This window comes from Macaca fascicularis, chromosome 14 (assembly GCF_037993035.2).
Source record: "Macaca fascicularis isolate 582-1 chromosome 14, T2T-MFA8v1.1".
Lineage (NCBI taxonomy): Eukaryota > Metazoa > Chordata > Mammalia > Primates > Cercopithecidae > Macaca > Macaca fascicularis.
This window is the reverse complement of record NC_088388.1, coordinates 28637485-28656518: the sequence shown is the minus strand read 5'-3', so window position 1 is coordinate 28656518 and position 19034 is coordinate 28637485.

Sequence of the window (19034 nt, the reverse complement as noted above, 5' to 3'; positions counted from 1 at the left end):
GGTTCCCAGCAGAAGGGGACATTGTCAGAGGCTCCGGTTGCAGGACTGTTTGGAGTTTGATGTCCTGAAGGCAAGAACAGACAAACCAGGTTATTAGCCAAGCATGCATCAAAATGAAACAAGGGGAGGGGTAAGGACAGCTCAAAAATTCTGAGGCCTTTTACCAGTTTGCACAGGGAGGCCAAAAAGCTCGACTGGTAGACAAAAAGTTACCCTTTTGCCAGCATGTTGGGCTTCTGGGTTCCCTTCCCTGGAGCCCAATCCTAAGCCAACCAGGTTAAGGTTTGGAAAATTAACTCTCTCCAGTTTGAAGGAAGCATCTTAGGAGAGTGTCTTATAGTATGGAGACAAAATTACCTGTTAGTGAAGACAGGACACAGGAGAAGAAAGGAAAAAAGTGCCCTTTAAAGGGGTCCCAGGGGTTTAAGAATCATTTGAAAGGGGTACAGACTGAAGATGAATGGCTACCCATCTAGAAAGAGAGGAGCAGGCATCCCTGATTCCCTTCTCTTCCTAGCAGATACCTGGGGTAAGAAAGAGAGAGAGGGAGGGAAGAACATTCTCTTTCCCTCTTCCATCCTTGCATACCCAAGTTCCAGTGACCTTGGCAGGCACCGCCATTACTGTCAAAGCGACTTGCACCCACAAAGCAGGGAGACCTAGGGAGTGGGAGTCATCTGCTCTTACCCACATACGCTCTATCTCCCATGCTATCAGTAGGCTTGACTTCCCAAGACCTCATTTATGCCATGGATACTAACGTGGCCTTTATCCATGAAACAGGAAGCTTGGGCTTGACTTAACCTGGAGGAATCAGCCACGCTCACCTGCGCTGTGCCTTTTAACCACTGTTGTCATTTGCCTCTGGATCCCTCAGATCCAGTTTCTTTCCTAGGGCTTTGACCCTAAGCTTGGAATTGAGTCTGGGACAAAAATGTGTCTCTTGGGGGTTGCATGAATACTTTATCATAAGCCCAATGCTAAGGTGAAGCTGTGGAACTGAGTCTTCCTCCAACAAGGGAGAGGAAAGGATGTCTTGTGACACACCCAGATAACTGGTAGCTATAGTTATGCTTGCTAGGATTTGGGAGCATGGTGCTTGACTTTGGTTAGCTTCCTTGGTCTTACTTTACTGAAAGAAAAACCTCCAAGTGATGGGCATCCTATTTATTCCCATCACCTGGCAGAATTTGCAGGATAATTGCTCAGGACTAGAACATTGATCCGGATTTCTACAACAACACATAGAATAGGAAAATATATTTTCACACTATATATCTGATATAGGATTTGTATCCAGAAAATATAAATATATATAATCTTACAGCTCAACAATTAAAAGGTGAATCACCCAGTTAAAAATAGGCAAAGGATTTGAGTCATTTCTTAAAAAATAGATATGAATAGCTAATAAGCACATGAAAAGAGATTAAATACTATTAGTCATTAAGGAAATACAAATGAATACTCTATGCCTCAGAAATTCTACTCATAGATGAGTACTTAAGAAAAATGAAAATTTATGTCTACCCCAAAATTATACTAAAATGTTTAGGCACTGGCCTAATTTTGGCATTTACCTAAAAGTCATATTGATAATGAACAGCAACCCCAGGATTTGAGTCCAGCTGATCCTTCATCCTACTCCAGGCCTTCATCTTAAACTCAGCTTAATTGTTGATTTATGGGTTATTGTGGGCTATATTATTGCTATGATGGAATCATGTGGTGTTGTGCCCCTAAGATATATATATAGTGAGTGAGGTGGTATAATAAACAACCCCAAATCAGTGGCTGAATATCCTTGCTTATATAGAATCAACAGTGGCTTTCCATGAAACTAGATTTAAAGAGCATAAATCTTTCTTCTTATGTAATTATCCCATTTGGAAAATAAAATGTACAAATGAAACTCTGTGGCTTGCTAATGTGTCAAAGCGGAAAGTGCCTTCTGCATAGAAAACCATGTCAAAAAACCCCCAAGCCTCACTCTCATTATGGACCAAATGAGGTTTTTCCAAGGTAGAGGTGATAATGTATTCTCAGGTTTCTGAATATCAAACATATGAGGGTACTCAGGGACCTCCCAAACATATATTTCAAGGATAAAAATCTTTTCATCTTCAAAGAATCAACTTACTATTCAACAAAGATGGTTACAAAATAAGACAAATGGAATTATTCTGCCTCACAGGTGCCATATAAAAATACATGTATATATACCAGAGTAGTTGAGAAAGATTAGAAGTTTGTGTAACTGAAAGAAAATACATTACAAAAGTTACAAATGAAGTCTTTGGAGACGGTGCCTGCTACTGTTTCTCATTAACAAGAGGAATGAGCAAGGGGGAGGGAATCAGAGGGAGGTGTCTACGAAAGAGAGAGCAATGTTTAAAAGCAAAGGTTCTAGACTTTTATCTTCCAGGTTCTAAATCTGTCCTTTAATCTCTGTGTGCCTTGGTTTCCCAATGGATAAAATCAAGATAATGACAGTGCTTATGTCAAGTGGCTGTAGGAAGGATAAAATCGACAGAAGGAAAGGGTTTCCTGTTAATATTTGGTACATTGTACATGATTGATATGTATTAGCTATTATTCTTATAAATATTCATAAATAATACACTAGAACTGTGCTTTTCAATAAAGTATACTGTAGTCATGTGTGGCCATTTAAAGTTAAATGTAGATTAATAAAAACAAAATGAAATTATAAACTCAGTTCCTTAGCTGCACTAGTCATGTTCTAAGTGCTCAGTAGTCACATGTGTGCTAGTGGCCACCATACTGCAGAAGAATTACATCCATCGTCACAGATAGCAAAGTCTCAGTGACAAATAGCAAGCTCTGTAGCCTCTTTAATTTGATTGAAGGTGAAGAAGAGATCTTTCCCCTTCTTCCACCACTGGGTCTGGAAATGCACAGGGCAGTGACAACTCTCTCCCAAGAAATCCTCTGTCTCAAAGCCATTCCCTGTCAACTCTAAAATGCTCTCCAGGAGAATGCTGGGCTTCTGCCAGCTGAATTTATTTTACAATTACCTAGCCAGTACTCTTAGGTGGTCCCGTACCAGAATTAGGATACAGGACCACTTAGCAACTATTACATATTGCCAAGATGTAGAACCTCTGCCAGAATTTTCATTTTATCAGCTGTCCCTACTGCATCAATGTGTGTTCTTCTTCTAGTCTCCCTTAAACTTCTAACCTCTGAGTTCTGGATTTGTGTGATCTAAAAAACCAAGTAACCAAACTTATTATAAGAGTAAGACTCTAGAAAGGGCTGTTAGTCCTTTGCAAGAATGTCAGTGCATAAACACTTAAAGACTTTTTTTAAAAAATAAATTTTTTCCTGGTCCCTGCCTTGAGACCTAAGACTGCCACAATTCCTAGCCTGTGGAAAAAGCTTTATTTGCAGTATCAGAGATCAATATAGATGTATGAAGTGATTCTTTGAAAAAAAGTATAAGAAATAGAAGAATAATATAAGTGAGATAAAAAATACTTGCAACTAGCAAATCTGCAAAGTATGCAAATTTAGACAAATGGCTAATTCCATTCAGTCATGGGCAAATTATGCCAAATCATTCGTAAGTTGGCAAAAATCCATCCTTCAACTATAAACCACAAATAATTAACTTTACATAACCCAATGCAGTATGCTTAATCATGTATACATTATAATGTATAGCCAAATACATTTTAGGCTGTCTATACACATATGCCAGCTTGAGGAAATAGGTGAAATTATCTAAATGAACATTTCTCATTTGAACGTAAATGATGTATTTCTTGCAAAGCTGATTTATTGAGAGGTGTGCATGAGAAATCAACTAAGTTAGGCTACATAGGATGGGCCTCTGGTATCTTAGTAGACTTATAAGGAAGATTCGAATCCTTCTCATGGTAGACCTGCTGCACTACCGTTTTGATGTTAATGCTCTAATACTTTCTGTGTGTAGAGACATCTACAAGCTTTCTGTTTTTGGAAGGTGAGACACAACCACTCTATAGTCCCTGAAGCCTCTCTGGAGTTTTTCCAAGACTCAGGCTGAAGATTGCAGGGGATAACAACACTACCCTGCTATTTGAGCTATCACTTCTCCTCTCTGTTTTTTCTCCTTTCTCAGTCATTCAATTCACCTTATTTTGTATGGGAAAACTTGCTTCTAGGTCATTATGAAAGTTTCCTGAAACTATGTTTATGAAATAAACTTTGTATGTCTTCTGGGTCTTAGTTCTTAATAGCTAAAGGCAAACTTTTAGAACACAGCAGACCCTTTCTCTTTAAAAAAGCTAGGGTCTCACAAATCAAAAGCACTTTTCTTTTAAGAGTCCATTTATTTCTATGTTTCAAAATTCAATTTTGAACCTTGAAGTCAATAATTGCTGTTTTGCCATCCCTCTAAAGCAATGGAAGTCATTGAATAATAAATGGGAGAAGGGTCTCTGGGCAACTAGAATACAATACAGCATTTCAATCTTAGGACATAGCTAACAACCAAAATGCCACACTGGTGATACGGATAACGCATGCTGTAGACACTTAGAAGATGGAGAGGTTTGCAGGGGATGAAAGGGTCAGAGGAAACTTCATGGTACTGGAAAACCTGAACTAGGCCAGGGTGGATGGTTTGGGTTTTGGTAGGAAAAAAAGAAGGGATCATATCTAGCACAGGCAGGAGTGTGCAAGGGAAAAAGATCCATTCAGTGTGCCAGACAGGAGCATTCGTATGGGAAAGTCCCAGAGATGTGTAGTAACTGAATGCTTTGAATGGCAGCCTGAAAAGTTAGGGCCACCTTTTCAGTTTCAGACACGTGCTCTGTGACTTGCTGCGAACTGTTAGACACCTGAGTGAGGGATGTGGTTGCAGCTTATGCTCCTGAGCCCAAAGCTCGTCTGAGATCTCTAAGCTGCAGAATAGCACGTTTGTAGAGTCACTTTGTGTCACCAAACCTTTGCCCATATATCATGTATAACTCTCAAGCCAACCCTGTTGATATGGTTTGGCTGTGTCCCCACCCAAATCTCATCTTGAATTGTAGCTCCCATAATTCCCACATGTCATGGGAGGGACCTGGGGGGAGGTAATGGAATCATGGGGGTGAGTTTTCCCATTCTGTTCTTGTGATAGTGAGGAAGTCTCGTGAGATCTGATGGTTTTATAAAGGGCAGTTCCCCTGCACATGCTCTCTTGCCTGCCACCATGTAGGAAGTGTCTTTGTTTTTCCTTTGCCTCTGCTGTGATTGTGAGGCCTACCCAGCCGTGTGGAACTGTGAGTCCATTAAACCTCTTTTTCTTTATAAATTACCCAGTCTTGGGTATTTCTTCATAGCAGTATGAAAATGGACTAATACACTTTTGAAGGATCTATTCTCCCACCTCCACCTTATAGAAGGAATGGACTTAGCATATCTTGAATTTTTTTCATAAGTAGTTCACCTTTTGTGTTTACTACTTAGCAATTGGCTCACTTTGAGGATGAATAGAGAATGTATGGATGAGTGTTTGATTAAGTATGTGTGATGTGTGTATGTGGTGTATATTTGTGTGGTATTTATATGATATGTGGTGGTGTGTGGTATATATATACATACTATATATACACATATAAGCAGGTCACACACACGCACACACATATGTGTGTATATATATATACACGATACATGTCTGTGGTGTGATCTGTTCCTTGAATGGGTGATGTGTGATGTGTGTGTGGTGTGGTCTGTTCCTTGTATGAGTGATGTGTGATGTGTGTGTGTGTGTGTGTGTGTGTGTGTGTGTGTGAGCTTGTGCTGCAGTATTTAAGAGTACCAGCTCTGGAGGCAAATTGCTGGAACTGATGACTCTCTTCACTTATGGGCAAATAACTTCTTTGTGCCTTAGTTTCCTTTTCTCTAAAAATAGGGTAATAATAGTGCCTACCCCAAAGATATGTTATAAATTACTATACATAAGGCATTTGGAACTATGCCTAGTACATAGGTGACACTCAGTAAATATTAGCTGTTTGGTTACATCACTTGTACTTGGGTTTTTGGTGATGTTTCAAGGTCTGTCTGCCCTTTCTGCTAGTTGATAGCACCTTTGAAGCAGCAGACAGTGACAGTTTATTATAGAACTGTCAGATCCAGGCTAACAGAGAAGATTTTTCTCCATGTCCTTGCTGATCTCCAGCATTACTCTATTCATCCTTGAATTGACTGTAGATTCTGACAACACACAAAATCCAGAGCAGCTTGGTTTTTCAGATACCTGATTGGGCTGATGAAGAAGAGTCAGCACTCCAGTTTGCACCACTAGTAATAAAAGAAAACCAAATACTTCACAGGGACAGTTAGGTGGATGGCTATCAAATATTAACCACAACCACGACCACAACTCATTAATAGTAGTAGGTGTTTGGGTAAGAGACAGTATGTTAGCTGCTTATGTAATCTTTTATTTGGAAAAGAGAAATGCCTATGAAAACACTCTGGGTTTCCACTTAGAATGAGTGGGGACACATCTGGCTGATGATTGAAACACTGACATTTCAGTAGGCAGCAAGGAGCCAGAGGTTGAGGAAAACTCATTTCCTCTTATTGCAACCTGACAACCTGATCCAGAGAGGTTTTTAGGGCATGGACAATGACAGCTCACCTGGAAGACATTGTATACTTGTCAGGATTATTTAGTCCAGATTATCAACTACAGAGTAGAAAAATTAGTCATAATTTAATAATAAAAAAGACATTCCAATTTCAGTAACCGGACAAATGCACAAAGAAGCATATATAAAATATATTTATCTCCTGACTATCAAACATAGTCATCTCTCTTCTGTCTTTGTCTCTTTATCTTGATTTATTTTATTACTGTCTTCCCCTCCAGATGGTAAGGTTGATGAGGACAAATTTTGCCTCTCTTTCTCATGGCTGTATTTTCTCAACCTGAAATATTTCCAGACACATTGCAGGTACTCTATACTTAGCTGTTGAGTAATTAAATGAATCCATGAAAAAAAATGAAAGCAACTTAAATGTCCAGAGAGAAAGTTTGGTAAAATATAACACAGCACTTCCATACAGAGGAAAACAATGAAACCATTAAAAGTGATAATGCACATTTAAACCCCTATGTTGATATAGAAAGACACAATTTTATATTTAGTGAAAAAATCATCTTGCAAAGCAGCTTATAGTTATATATATGTATCTATATACATTTGCTTATAAAAATGTATAGACTATTAGTAATGATCTTTGGGTGGAGAGACAATGGGAGACTTATTTCTTACTTACACCTTTCTGTATTGTCTGAAAAAATTAAATATAAGCATGGATTTCTTTAAAATTCAGAAAAGTAATTTTCTTTAAAAAGAGATCTTTTTTTTTTTGAGCTTACAAACCCTTCCTTGAAAGCCTATCTTTCTGCTCTAATTTGCTGCAGCTGCTGAGGGCAACAGAAACTTGGCACTTGAGATTTTTGAGAAGTATCCAGATAATTTCTTCTGCTTAATTAGCATGGCGTTGAACTTGTTGGAGCTTCAGAAGAAAAAAACAAACAAAAAAAAATTGCCAGCTCCTGGCATAAAGTAGCCCTCAACACATGCTTGTTAAGTGAAATGAATAAAGTTGGAAACTTACACGTGGCTTGTTCTTTACTGAAGTAGTTCCCGCTGGCTCCAGGTTGAAAGACTTGATTAGTGGCATTCTGGAGAACTGTGACAGTTACCCCAAGTTCAAGGTCTTGCCTATCCCCTCAAATGTATTTTTTCAAAATCTCACCATTGTAGATTAGATAAGAATGAATGAAAATGGCCTAGTTAGTAATATAAATTTTTTAAATGTGGGAATCAGCTTATGTATTTTATAATAGAATTAGACTGAGTTCCAGATCACACAGTTTTTGAGTGTTGAGCTGGTACTAAAACCATTGCTACCATCCTTGCCCTCTGAGATTTTACAAAGTCAGAGAGTTTTAAAATTGAATAAGGACCACAGTCATTTCAGGCCTAGGTCAGTGGGAGACATAGCCTATCAATGAAGTATTAAAATAACCACTGAACTTACATTGTCTCTTACTATATACCAGTCACTGGGCTACATTTATTACTTGCCCTTTCTCACTTAATCCTCCTGGCCACCCTCTAGGGTGGATGCCATTATTATCCCTATTTTAGAGATGATGTACCTATCGTTAAGGGGACGTTAATACCCTGCTTGAGGTCATACATGTGGACTTAATATGACACATCTGAGACACGCAACCAGCTCTCACCCACTATAGAACCTGTCCTCTTAAACCATTCTGTACTGTCTTTCTGCCTGTTACATTTTTTAATTCATCAATAAGGAACAACCTACTTTATGCACATTCCTGATCTCTTCTGGTTCCCAAATGGTCCCATTTGAGATCATTCCAGAAAGAGTTGGAGACTTTGCCAATAGCAGGGCTATTTCACAACCTGCTTTGCTTTGTTGTCAATGTTGCTTTGAGTCTCGAATTTAGCCTGTTCAAGTTAAAACTCATAGATCTTTTTAGATAATATCTGGAAATATAGAACTAGATTTGAGGACTGTGTGACATGTTGGCTTAATTAGCCAATAGAGAAGCAAAAACTATATTCTTTTGGAAGGATGCCTTCTTTATTGACCTTACATAAATGGAAAGAAACCTGGTTCATCTGATTTCACTTAATTGATTTCCCATTTAAAGGGAAAATAGGATGTTGTAGTTATAAACATATATCTCATTAGCTAGAACCTTGCACAGTTTCTTCATGAAGTCATTATTATTTAGGATAGCAAGAGGTAAGTTTGTTTGCAATAGCCTATGCATATAATGATACAGAAATAGCACAATTATTTTTTCAACATAAAATATCACAGAGTGAACACAGGTACCCCAATATAAGAGAGAAGTCATTTAAGTATTGAAAAAGGGACATGGAGACCAGTTAATTGCCAGGATCTGAAAGTCAGCGGTCTAATCCGATTAAATATGTAAATGCTGCAGTGGTGTTCATTTTCAGTGTCCTTTAGGGCTAATAATTAAATGATGGATTTAGAAATTAATTGCTAGGTAGTGGAGTGCGTGCGCAGAAAACACAGAATCCTTTCCCCAGCTGTGCCCACTTGCAAGTTCTATGGCCTTGCTCTTTTCTGACTTGGCCATAAAGGAAGTGAAAAGAAATTTACACCAAGAACAAATAACCTCCTTCCTCTGCCTTCTCTCTGACATGGCAGTCAAAATGAGAGAATATTCTCCCTTGAGGACAGTGCTATATTGCTGCTTGACTTATAATAAGTGTCAGGAGAATAGCACTAGGGAAAGATGGAAACTGAATCTTAGCGCTCTTGCTCCTGCTGTTAGAGAAGAAAATGCCTGTGTAAACCTGGGTGTCTGGTTCGTAATGGGAAACGTCTCTGCCTGCCTGTATCAGCCTACAGCCATCTCCACCTCCTTCAGCTCCCAGAGGGAACATTGTCTTAACAGTGCACCCAGAGCATCTCTTCCATTGTCATCTTGACTTACTTAGCTTACTGCATACCTAAGCCTGTTTCTTCTAGCTAACTGTATAAGGAGAGCCAGGGATGTTGGGTGATATGTTATTTCTTGCTATTATTTTGGCTCCATATGCTGTAGTCATGTGCTGGCATGCTCTGGGTGTGGTCACTCAGGTGCCAGTCTGCCTCTCGGCTCCATCCTAGACAGATAGGCTGGAAGAGTAGCCTGATTGCATTCTAACTATATAGGACCCTTCCTTCTATTGGGTAAACTCATAACCATTGTTTGTAAATCTGTTATATTATTTATTTGAAATATCCTTGAATGGTACTATGTGCCTAGTATAGGGCCTTACATGGTCCATAAAGATCTCATAAAGAGTTGGAGAATACGGAATTAAATGAATAAATGCATGATGAGGAGAAAATACAAAGTTCTGTCTTCTTGGTAGGTATTGGTCAAAGTAAAAGAAAATTAGAAACATTTTGTATTAAAATCAGCATATCAACTGAGAGACATTCAGATTCAATTCAGATTTAGTTCCAATTAACTTGTATCTTTTACTCTTAATTTTTTAAAAATAGAGCATGCGTGTGGCAACAAGTTCAAATAATAAAAACTAACATGTATGTATCACATTTGTAGGGAGTCCTGATAGATGTGGGACATTTTCTTAAGCACTTGTCAATGCTAGCTTTTTTGGGGTGTAATTTACTTGAAAGTACTTTGTACATTTAGACATTGTAAGTGCCAGCTTCCTTCTCTCAATAACTGACAGCTCTGTATTGTAAGGGACCACAGAAGAGTGTCTTATGATTCTTTACATTCCTGGCAAGTTTAATGCTGTGCCTTGTATATAATAGGTGTTTAGTATTTGTTAGTTGAACAGAACAGACAAACACATTGGACCTCACCTATCTGGGGTTTCATTTATTATTTCTCGATGAAGAAAGTTAAAAGAGATGTTAGGAATGGTCAAAGCTCAACGTAATGAGTGAATTTGTGATAGGGATTTTCGACATGAGTAATGGGAGATATTTTGAGCTGAGTCAATTGTTTTATCATGTCAGGTGAGCAGCTTTCTCTATGCCTACAGTAAAGGCTGCCTATGACTTCTGTTAAAACCTGTTGTGTGTGCTCCTTCTTTTTAGGGAAAGGCAAAATTGATAGGAGTAGAGAACATAGGGTTTGAATTCAAATCAACCTGGGCTTGAATCCCTTCCCTACTGCTGACTGGCTGCTTTTCACTACTGGACAGCTTTCTAAAGCATCTGGACTCAAAGAATCACAAGAATGAAACACATAGGTATGGTGGAAATCAGAGATAATATGACTTACATGGTATATTAGAGGCACTCAGTGATGATTACTGTTTTAATAATTGTTTTTATTTCAGAAAGTCATATGTTCATGGAATATTTCCTAGTGTTTGTAAGGTACCTAAGGAATTCTAATGAAACAAACACATTGCATTCTTACTAATAACTTATTTAGATTGGTAAATAATAATTATATGTATTGATAGGGTACAATGTGATATTTTGCCCAATTGTACACTATAGAAAGACCAAGTCAAGCCAATTAACATATCCATCACCTCACCAATGTTTTTGTGGTGAGAACATTAAAAATCTAGTATTTAGCAATTTTGAAATATATAACACATTATTATTAACTGTGACCCATGCAGTACAATAGATCACTAAAATTTATAAGTGAAGTAAGCCAGGCACAGGAAGACAAATACTGTATGATTTCCATATGAAAAAGTATAAAAGTATAAAAAATATACTTTTTTATAGAAGTATTAAGAGGTCTAATATAAATAGAGAGTAGAAATGTGGTTACCAGAGACTGATGTGGAGGAGGGATGGGAAAAAGGGAGATTCTGATTAAGGAGTTACAAAGTTTCAGTTAGACTGCTGCGGTACATTTTAGTGACATATTTCAGCCGTCTTTCGGCATCCCAAATGTCGAGTCTGCTCTCACTGTCGTAACAAAATACCATAGACTATGATGTGGCTTGAAGAACAGGAATGTATTTTCTCACAGTTCTGAAGGCTAGATGGCTGAGATCAGGGTGTGAGCATGATTGGGTTCTGGTGAAGGCTCTTCTTCTTGACTCGCAGATGGCCGACTTCTCACTTTTGTTGTCATCGCAGAGAGAAAGGGAGAGAAAGAAAGAGTGTGCGTGTGAGCATGAGCATGCTAGCACTTGGGCTGTTATAACAAAACACTATAAACTGGGTTGCTTATAAGCAACAGAAACTTACTTTTCACAGTTGTGGGGGCTGGGAAGTCCAAGATCAAGGCACCGGCAGATTTAGTGTCTGGCGAGGGACTGCTTTCTCACAGATGGCACCTTCTTGCTGTGTCCTCACATGGTTGAAGGGGCAAGGCAGCTTTCTGAAGCCTCTTTTATCACTAATCCTATTCATGAGGGCTTCATCTTCATGATCTAATCATCTCCTAGAAGACTCCATGTCCTAACACCATCATCTTCAGGGGGTAGGATTTCAATGTATGAGTTTTGGGGGATACAAACATTCAGACCCTAGCAGAAGCAGTGGGTTTATGCAGAGGGTTTTGAAGCTTAATGGGCCATGGGCTTGTTTGATTGCTATGTCTAAGTACATTAGCAGGTTTGTCATTTGAATTTTAAAATTCCTTAAAGTGAGAAGGCAGTGAGAGTGGCTAATGGCAGGGTAAACAAGTTTCATGAAATTCTTGGACTGCCATTAGTGTCAAGGCAGTACTATTCCCTTACTCTAAGATATTTGACCAGAAGTGTGAGAAGTGGAGGTTGGAGGTTAAGTGGTTGTATTTAAATGGAAGATGTCCACATATAGCATGGTAGAACGTGAGGGTTCATGACTAGACAGAGATTTAGTGAAGGCAGAACACAGAAATCCACATGTCCCTGCCTCTAGCATTTCTGGCTATTGTGAACATGGTCTAATTTTGGGCCCACCTCCTTAATCTGGAAAATTATCATTAGGTGACCTAGCTTTGAAGTCAAACTATGTTTGTTACCAGCTGCATGATCCTGGACCAATCACAAAACCTCACTGAGCCTCAATTTCTCATTCTTAATAATGTGGTTTAAGGATACCTTATTCAGACAAAGACTACAGATCAGATAAGGTAATGAATACAAGAACACAGAGCAAAGGTTCTTACATATAGTAGGCACTCAATTAAGGTTTATTGACCCTGACATTGAATTTGTTTGCTATTCATCACTGAAGAGTAAGTGCCAGATAATATTCATGACTGTACGAACAGTCAAATGGATATTCTTGACTTCCAATTCTGAAAAGATGACTACTTTATAAAAGGAAAATTAAAAGTTATTTCAATAACCCAGGTCCCAAGTCTCTTCTCTGAAACTCTTGGAGGAAGATGTATTTAGCAATTTAAAAACATTCAGCTGTTATAAAAGTAATATAATACATATGCTGGGTGATACCATCAGTGGGTCTACAGAAACATCTCATAATCAAACACATTAGTAGTTCTTTAGTGGAATGTGTAAATATTTACAGTGAGTGGTTTATACAAAGACCATGAATAGCCTCACACCAGTCCAGGTCAGGTTTTGCCACAAAAGAATTTCAGTTGAGGTCAGGTTTTACTACCAAATGAATTATGAAGCAAATTTTGATTTTTGAAACTTCTTGAAGAAGTTTTGGACTTGCAGGAGGGATTGAGCATCTGTATTATTAAATAACTTTTGATATGGCCTTTGTAAAGTAATACTGACTTTTCAGAGTTGAGTTCATTGCTATATAACTTGTCTATAGGTGTTAGATTATAAAAATAAAACTTAAATGCTGGCTTCCCAGTAATAACTGCAAATCCCAGGACATTCAAATACCCGGGTAATTTGAGTTTTATGGATTCATGACTATCAAATGATGAGTATCCAGGCTCACAGCCTTACCAAGTGTACATCTATGCTGTGGCCTGTGATCTTCTCATGTGTAATTTATGCTACTGAGGTAATAGAAGATCTTGCAATGTAGCTTTCATTGGATAATGCTCACAGCAGGGAATAACAGTTTGAAAAGTAATCAGTTAGCTTTTATTTACTCTTTGAGGAATCACACTCAGGCTATCATAAAGGAGTACAGTTGATGTACATTCCTGTGCAAATGGGGAAACATTCTGTTTACCTACTCTTTCCAAGCTCAAAAATTTCATAATTGACTAAAAGTAAAAGGCAGACCAAACAGTGCCTGTCTGTGATATTGACAGTACAGAAGAGAAACCTTTGTTTTTTTCCTCTGAGCTCTTTCCTGCATCACAACATTTCCTGGGATGATCTTTACCTGCAGTTATTAAATTTACCTGTTCATCAAAATCAACAGGAAAGAAAGTCAGATTTTCAGTATACTATCCTAAGAAATTCAGTAAGGGTAAGGACCTAAAAATCCCCTCATTTGTTTAATTTCTGTGATGTATAGCTAAGTTTGACAATGCGAATTCAACCTTCGGATTGTACCTGGCCTTTCAGGTTACAGCATGAAAAATCCTGTTTGGGAAGAGAAAGTCAAAGTACACAGTAGACAACTGCAGATTCTGGAGGAACCCTACATTTTGAAATTTCCAAAAGAATTTTGAGAATTGAACACTAAAGATTTATTGGATGCAAAGGCTCCCTTGTATCTATGTTATAAAATATCTTTCCCAATCATGTAAGTTGGGATCCCAGTCAGTGGGAGGAAGATGTCCTCATAGAGGAGTCGCTTTTGAACTTCATTCTTGTCTTTTTCTCTGGCCTCATGGTGCTCATCTGTGAGGTTCTTGGGGGGAAATATGCTAGAGGGGGCTTGAGCACAACAACACTCCACATATACCTGGCTTGGTTTACTGCAAAGGCTACAGCTCAGATGCTTACAGGTGCTGAAGAGGCAACTTAAATGTATGAATTGTGCGCTACATAGAGAATCTGGCAAATTCTTCTAAAATTGGGCAAAGTCCACTTAATATCCAGTCAATCATTGCCAGGTGGAACTGTGAACCTAGTATCCCAGGTTTTTTTTTTTAATTTTAAAGAGAAAAATCTGGGTCTTTATGTGAAATCTTTCAGTTTTTAAATGAAGACAATTCTACAGCTCTTTTAGGTACTATTATTATCTCCGTTTTGCAGGTAAGGACACATATTCAGGGAATGTGATAATTTGAATTATTCAGCAAATATTCAGCCTGCAAATTCCTTCTCCCCTAACTAGAGACAATATACATTTCCCTGATCCACTGATGTTGGACTTGGCCATTTGACTTGTTATGACCCACAGCATGTGAGCAGAAGTGACAGCATGCCAGTTACCAGCCAAGGCCAAAAGAAGGTCTAGTGGATCTATATTTCTGACATTCTGACTAGTCTGCTGGTCCAAAGAGGATATGAGACACACGAAGATAACATGACCTCCACCTCCTTGCAGCTTGAAGCTGAGCCTAGCCCAACCTGGCCTAAACCAGTCAACCCCTGGGTGACCCTCAGATGCATGAGCAAGAATAAATGACAGTTGTTCACATATCTAATTTTAGATAAGATAACAGATACAGAGAGTTTATAACTTGCCTAAAGTTACATACGAGTCATTGGTTTTGTTTAGTCAGGATTTGAACCTGGGTCTGCTAAATCTAAAGCTGATAACTATTAGTGTGCTATGTTAGGTCACTGACAATGTACTATTTGATAATTCTTAATCAGAGTCATGATCTTAAGATACTAACCTGCCTTGAAATCACTTAAGAAAGAAAAATGGAAATTGCACTTGGGAAAATTTCATTGTTCTTTTATTTAACACTGAATTCTTTGAAACTAATTGTGATGATGCTATATAAGCAATTTGATTGATAGAAAAAGACTTTGGACTTGTTGTGATTTGCTTTAGCCTCCTTTCCTAAAAAATAGAATTTATGTTACATACATACATAACTATGATAATTATTTCCATCCTCCTAATGTAGTGAGCATACACCATTCTTCCAGCTAGACATTCCCCTCCTAACCCCTTTCCTTGGCCCAGGCTATTTAGGCTCACCTTACCTTATCTTATTAGTTTGCCAGGGCTGCCATAATGAAGTGCCATTAACTGGGTGGCTTAAAACAATAGACGTTTATTGTCTCACTACCCTGCAGGCTAGAAGGGAGGTCGAAATTAATGTGTTCTCAGGGCCACGCTCCATCTGAAACTTACAGGCGAGTCCTGCCTTGCCTCCTCCTACCTTGCAGTGGTTCACTGGCAATCTGCAGAGTTCCTTGGAGTACAGACACGTAACTCTCATCTCCACCTTTGTCATCACATGGCATTCTTCCTGTGTGTCTCTGTGTCTTCCCAAGGCCATCTCCTTATAAGGGCACCAGTCATAGTGAATTAGGGGCCCACTTTACTCAAGCATAACCTCATAGTAACTAATAACATGTGCAATGATACTATTTCCAAGTAAGGTGACATTCTGGAGCGTGGAGCTCTGGAACCTTAACATGCCCTTTTTTGTGGGGGTGGGTAAGGTACAATTCAACCCGTACAACCCAGCCTCGACTTGGTTGCAAGAAGAGCCCTCATAGGCTTGGGAATTCTGCTCATATAACTTAGATGACTGTGCCTATGTCTCTTTCACAGGGCCCCCAGCCCACAGCTCCTCTGGGGCTTTATCCTCTGGGTTTAGTGTCGTTCTAGGAACAAAATTGTCTTCAGTAGTAGGTCCTTTCTCATGGAGCTCTCAATTCATTTTTCTCTGAGCAATATTTTTTTTTTTCTGCTCACTGAATGAGTATCTTTGCCCCAGGAGGCCAGGCTTTTTCATTACTTGGAAAATCCTTCAAACTCCAAATAAAAAAGAACCACAAGTTAACCATATTTCTATCTATTTTCCCCATATAAGCACAAAAAAAGGCATTAGGGAATAAAACTAAAATGTCATGCAGGGCTGACAGTTTTCCACACTGATTGCCTGTAATGCTAGTTGATGCAGGAAAGATTGTCAGACAGAGTGGAGCTCTGGGTACCAGAGGCCTGGTATCCTCTTATCTGGGTCTTCCCTACTGGGCTGTTAAACTTGGTTCCCCTGCCCTGTTTGGCTGATTCAAGCTTCAGGTTTTATGTGCCTTTCTGCGAGTCTAAAAGGAAGGTCCTGTGAACTGCGGCTGTTTGGCGAGGGAATTGTGCTGTTGGTTTGCTGGTCCACATCACAAGTAGTTCTAGAAACAGCAAAAGTGGAGAGCAGTATACAACGTTTGATAGCACTTAAACCATTTTAAAATATGTTTCTAGATATTATCATATATTCTGTTACTTTTTGTGCACTGGTCTCTGCTGTGTTTATGCTTCCTTTTGTTAACTTGTTTCTGGATATCTCTTCCCCAAGGAACCAGCTTGTTCTCCCTTGTCTCAGGCTATCCACCTTGCTTGACACAGTGGTTTATCTCAACCCTTTATGCTGATCCCTTTCCCTGGGCTGAAACTATTTTACCTCACTCTGTCTCCCTAGTTCAGAGGGATAGGGGGAAAAATGTTGAATTTTAGTGGAAAGCAGTGGTTATCAACTTTTTCCAAATATAATGAACCCTTTTGATTTTTAATAAATTTGGCTACCTTCACAGAAGGGGCCTTATGCACTCATTTATTTACAGAGGCTGTTGCACATTACGGTTCCAGTATTTGCATCTTGACTCCTCAGGGTCCTCAACCTAAGGACTGGGAATCACAGATCCAAAGACCTTAGTGTGGCTTTCTCCAGGCTGTCAGCTCCTGTTTGGTCTTCCTCAGAATCAGAGTGTGTTACCTGAAAAGTGAGAATGAAAAGGGTTCACTTCTTCATTCATTTATGCATTAATTTTTTGATCAAACTTTTAATGAGCATTTTACTGTGTTCTATTGAAGTAATTGTTGGGTATGCAAATGAGGATACATTGTGCCTCAAAGAGCTCAGACTCTGATCAGGTAAACAGGTATGTAAACACTTCAAAGTCATTCCAATGTGCGTCAGTCATTTTAGGGGAGTCAAGTTTTGTGGTAGGTCAAAAAAATGATGTAACATAATGGATCCAAACTTCCTCAGTTTAAATCTTGGCTCCATTTTCAGCTCTGCTACCTTCGGCTACTTTCCTAACCTCTCCATACCTCAATTTCTTAATGTGAGATGTGGACATGGTGTATTCAGGTTTCACAGTGTCTGAAACTTAAGCAATTTTGAAAGTTACCTTAAAGAAAAAATAATACAAAATTATGACTGTAAAATTACTCACAAAATTGATATTTATTTAGAATGGGAAATGATAACTTATAAATTAAAAAAAATTTTAAAGAGTTGACAAATGCCATCAGCATTATGAAATCCAAAAATATACAATCTCATTACTATTAATTATATGCATCTGCCTGATGCATCTCTCTAATAGGGTTTTTTTTTGTTTTATTTTTGGTTATATTTAATCATTGTTGTTTGACAACAATTTTATAATATTTTCGTTGCGAGGATAGAAAAATATCACATCTTTCTCACAGCATGGTTTGTCAATTAAAAAAATATCGATCGCTTAGAAAAGTATTTTTTTTAAGTTTCACAATTCATTCTTGCTAACATTGAGTGTCTCCACTCTCTCAGATGGTGCTTCTTGTCCTGTGGCAAGCTTGGTAAATCGTACCCTTAGAATTTGCTAGGAATGGCCTTGAAGGCTATGCCCAGCAGCTGTGAAAGATGCATCAGAAGCATGTCTACCTTGCCACGCTTGATTCATGCTGCTATAACTAAGCACCAACGACTGCATATAAAAACAGATTTTTTCCCCCACAGTTCTAGAGGATGGAAGTCTGAGATCAGGATTCCAGTACAGCTGGGTTCTGGTGAGGATCCCCTTCTGGGTTGCAGACTGCTGACTTCTCATTGTATCCTCATGAGGTGGGAAGAGATCAAGCTAGTCCTCTGGCATGGGATTAGGGTTTTAATGTATGAATTTTGGGGCAACACAAACATCTAGTCCATTGCACTACATTGATCCATTGTTCTTGAGACAGGTCACAACTTGGACATGGATCCTGGGTCCTACTGCCTCCCAGCAGAAGCAAAGAAACATTTATTTTCAAAAAACAAAATAAATATACACAACCTCAAAACAGGAGGTTTGTAACACAATTTTTCTGAAATGATCCTTCTTCTAGTTTTTCAATTTTTGGTACGGGTGTTAATAGCGAAGTCAGGGATTTATCTGATGTAGAGAAACAGAAACCCATTTAGATGATTAAATTTAAAAGGAGGTTTATTGAAAGTCAACAGTAAAACGTCCCAGAGAAATAAAGTTAGGGAATGCAGAAATGAGATTTGGGAATGAGAAGCAGCAAGGATAAATGGAGACTGATGTCGAAAGCAAAGAGCCTCTCTTCTCTCAGGTACCTGTTTTTCTCAGGGCTGCTTTCTCTGTAGGCACTGGCTTTATTTCCTATTTCTGTCAGTAGCCTGGCTTTTCCCACTGTTCTACGTGCTATGTAACTGTTTTTGAGGTGGCTTTGAATTTTCATGGCATGGAGTTGAC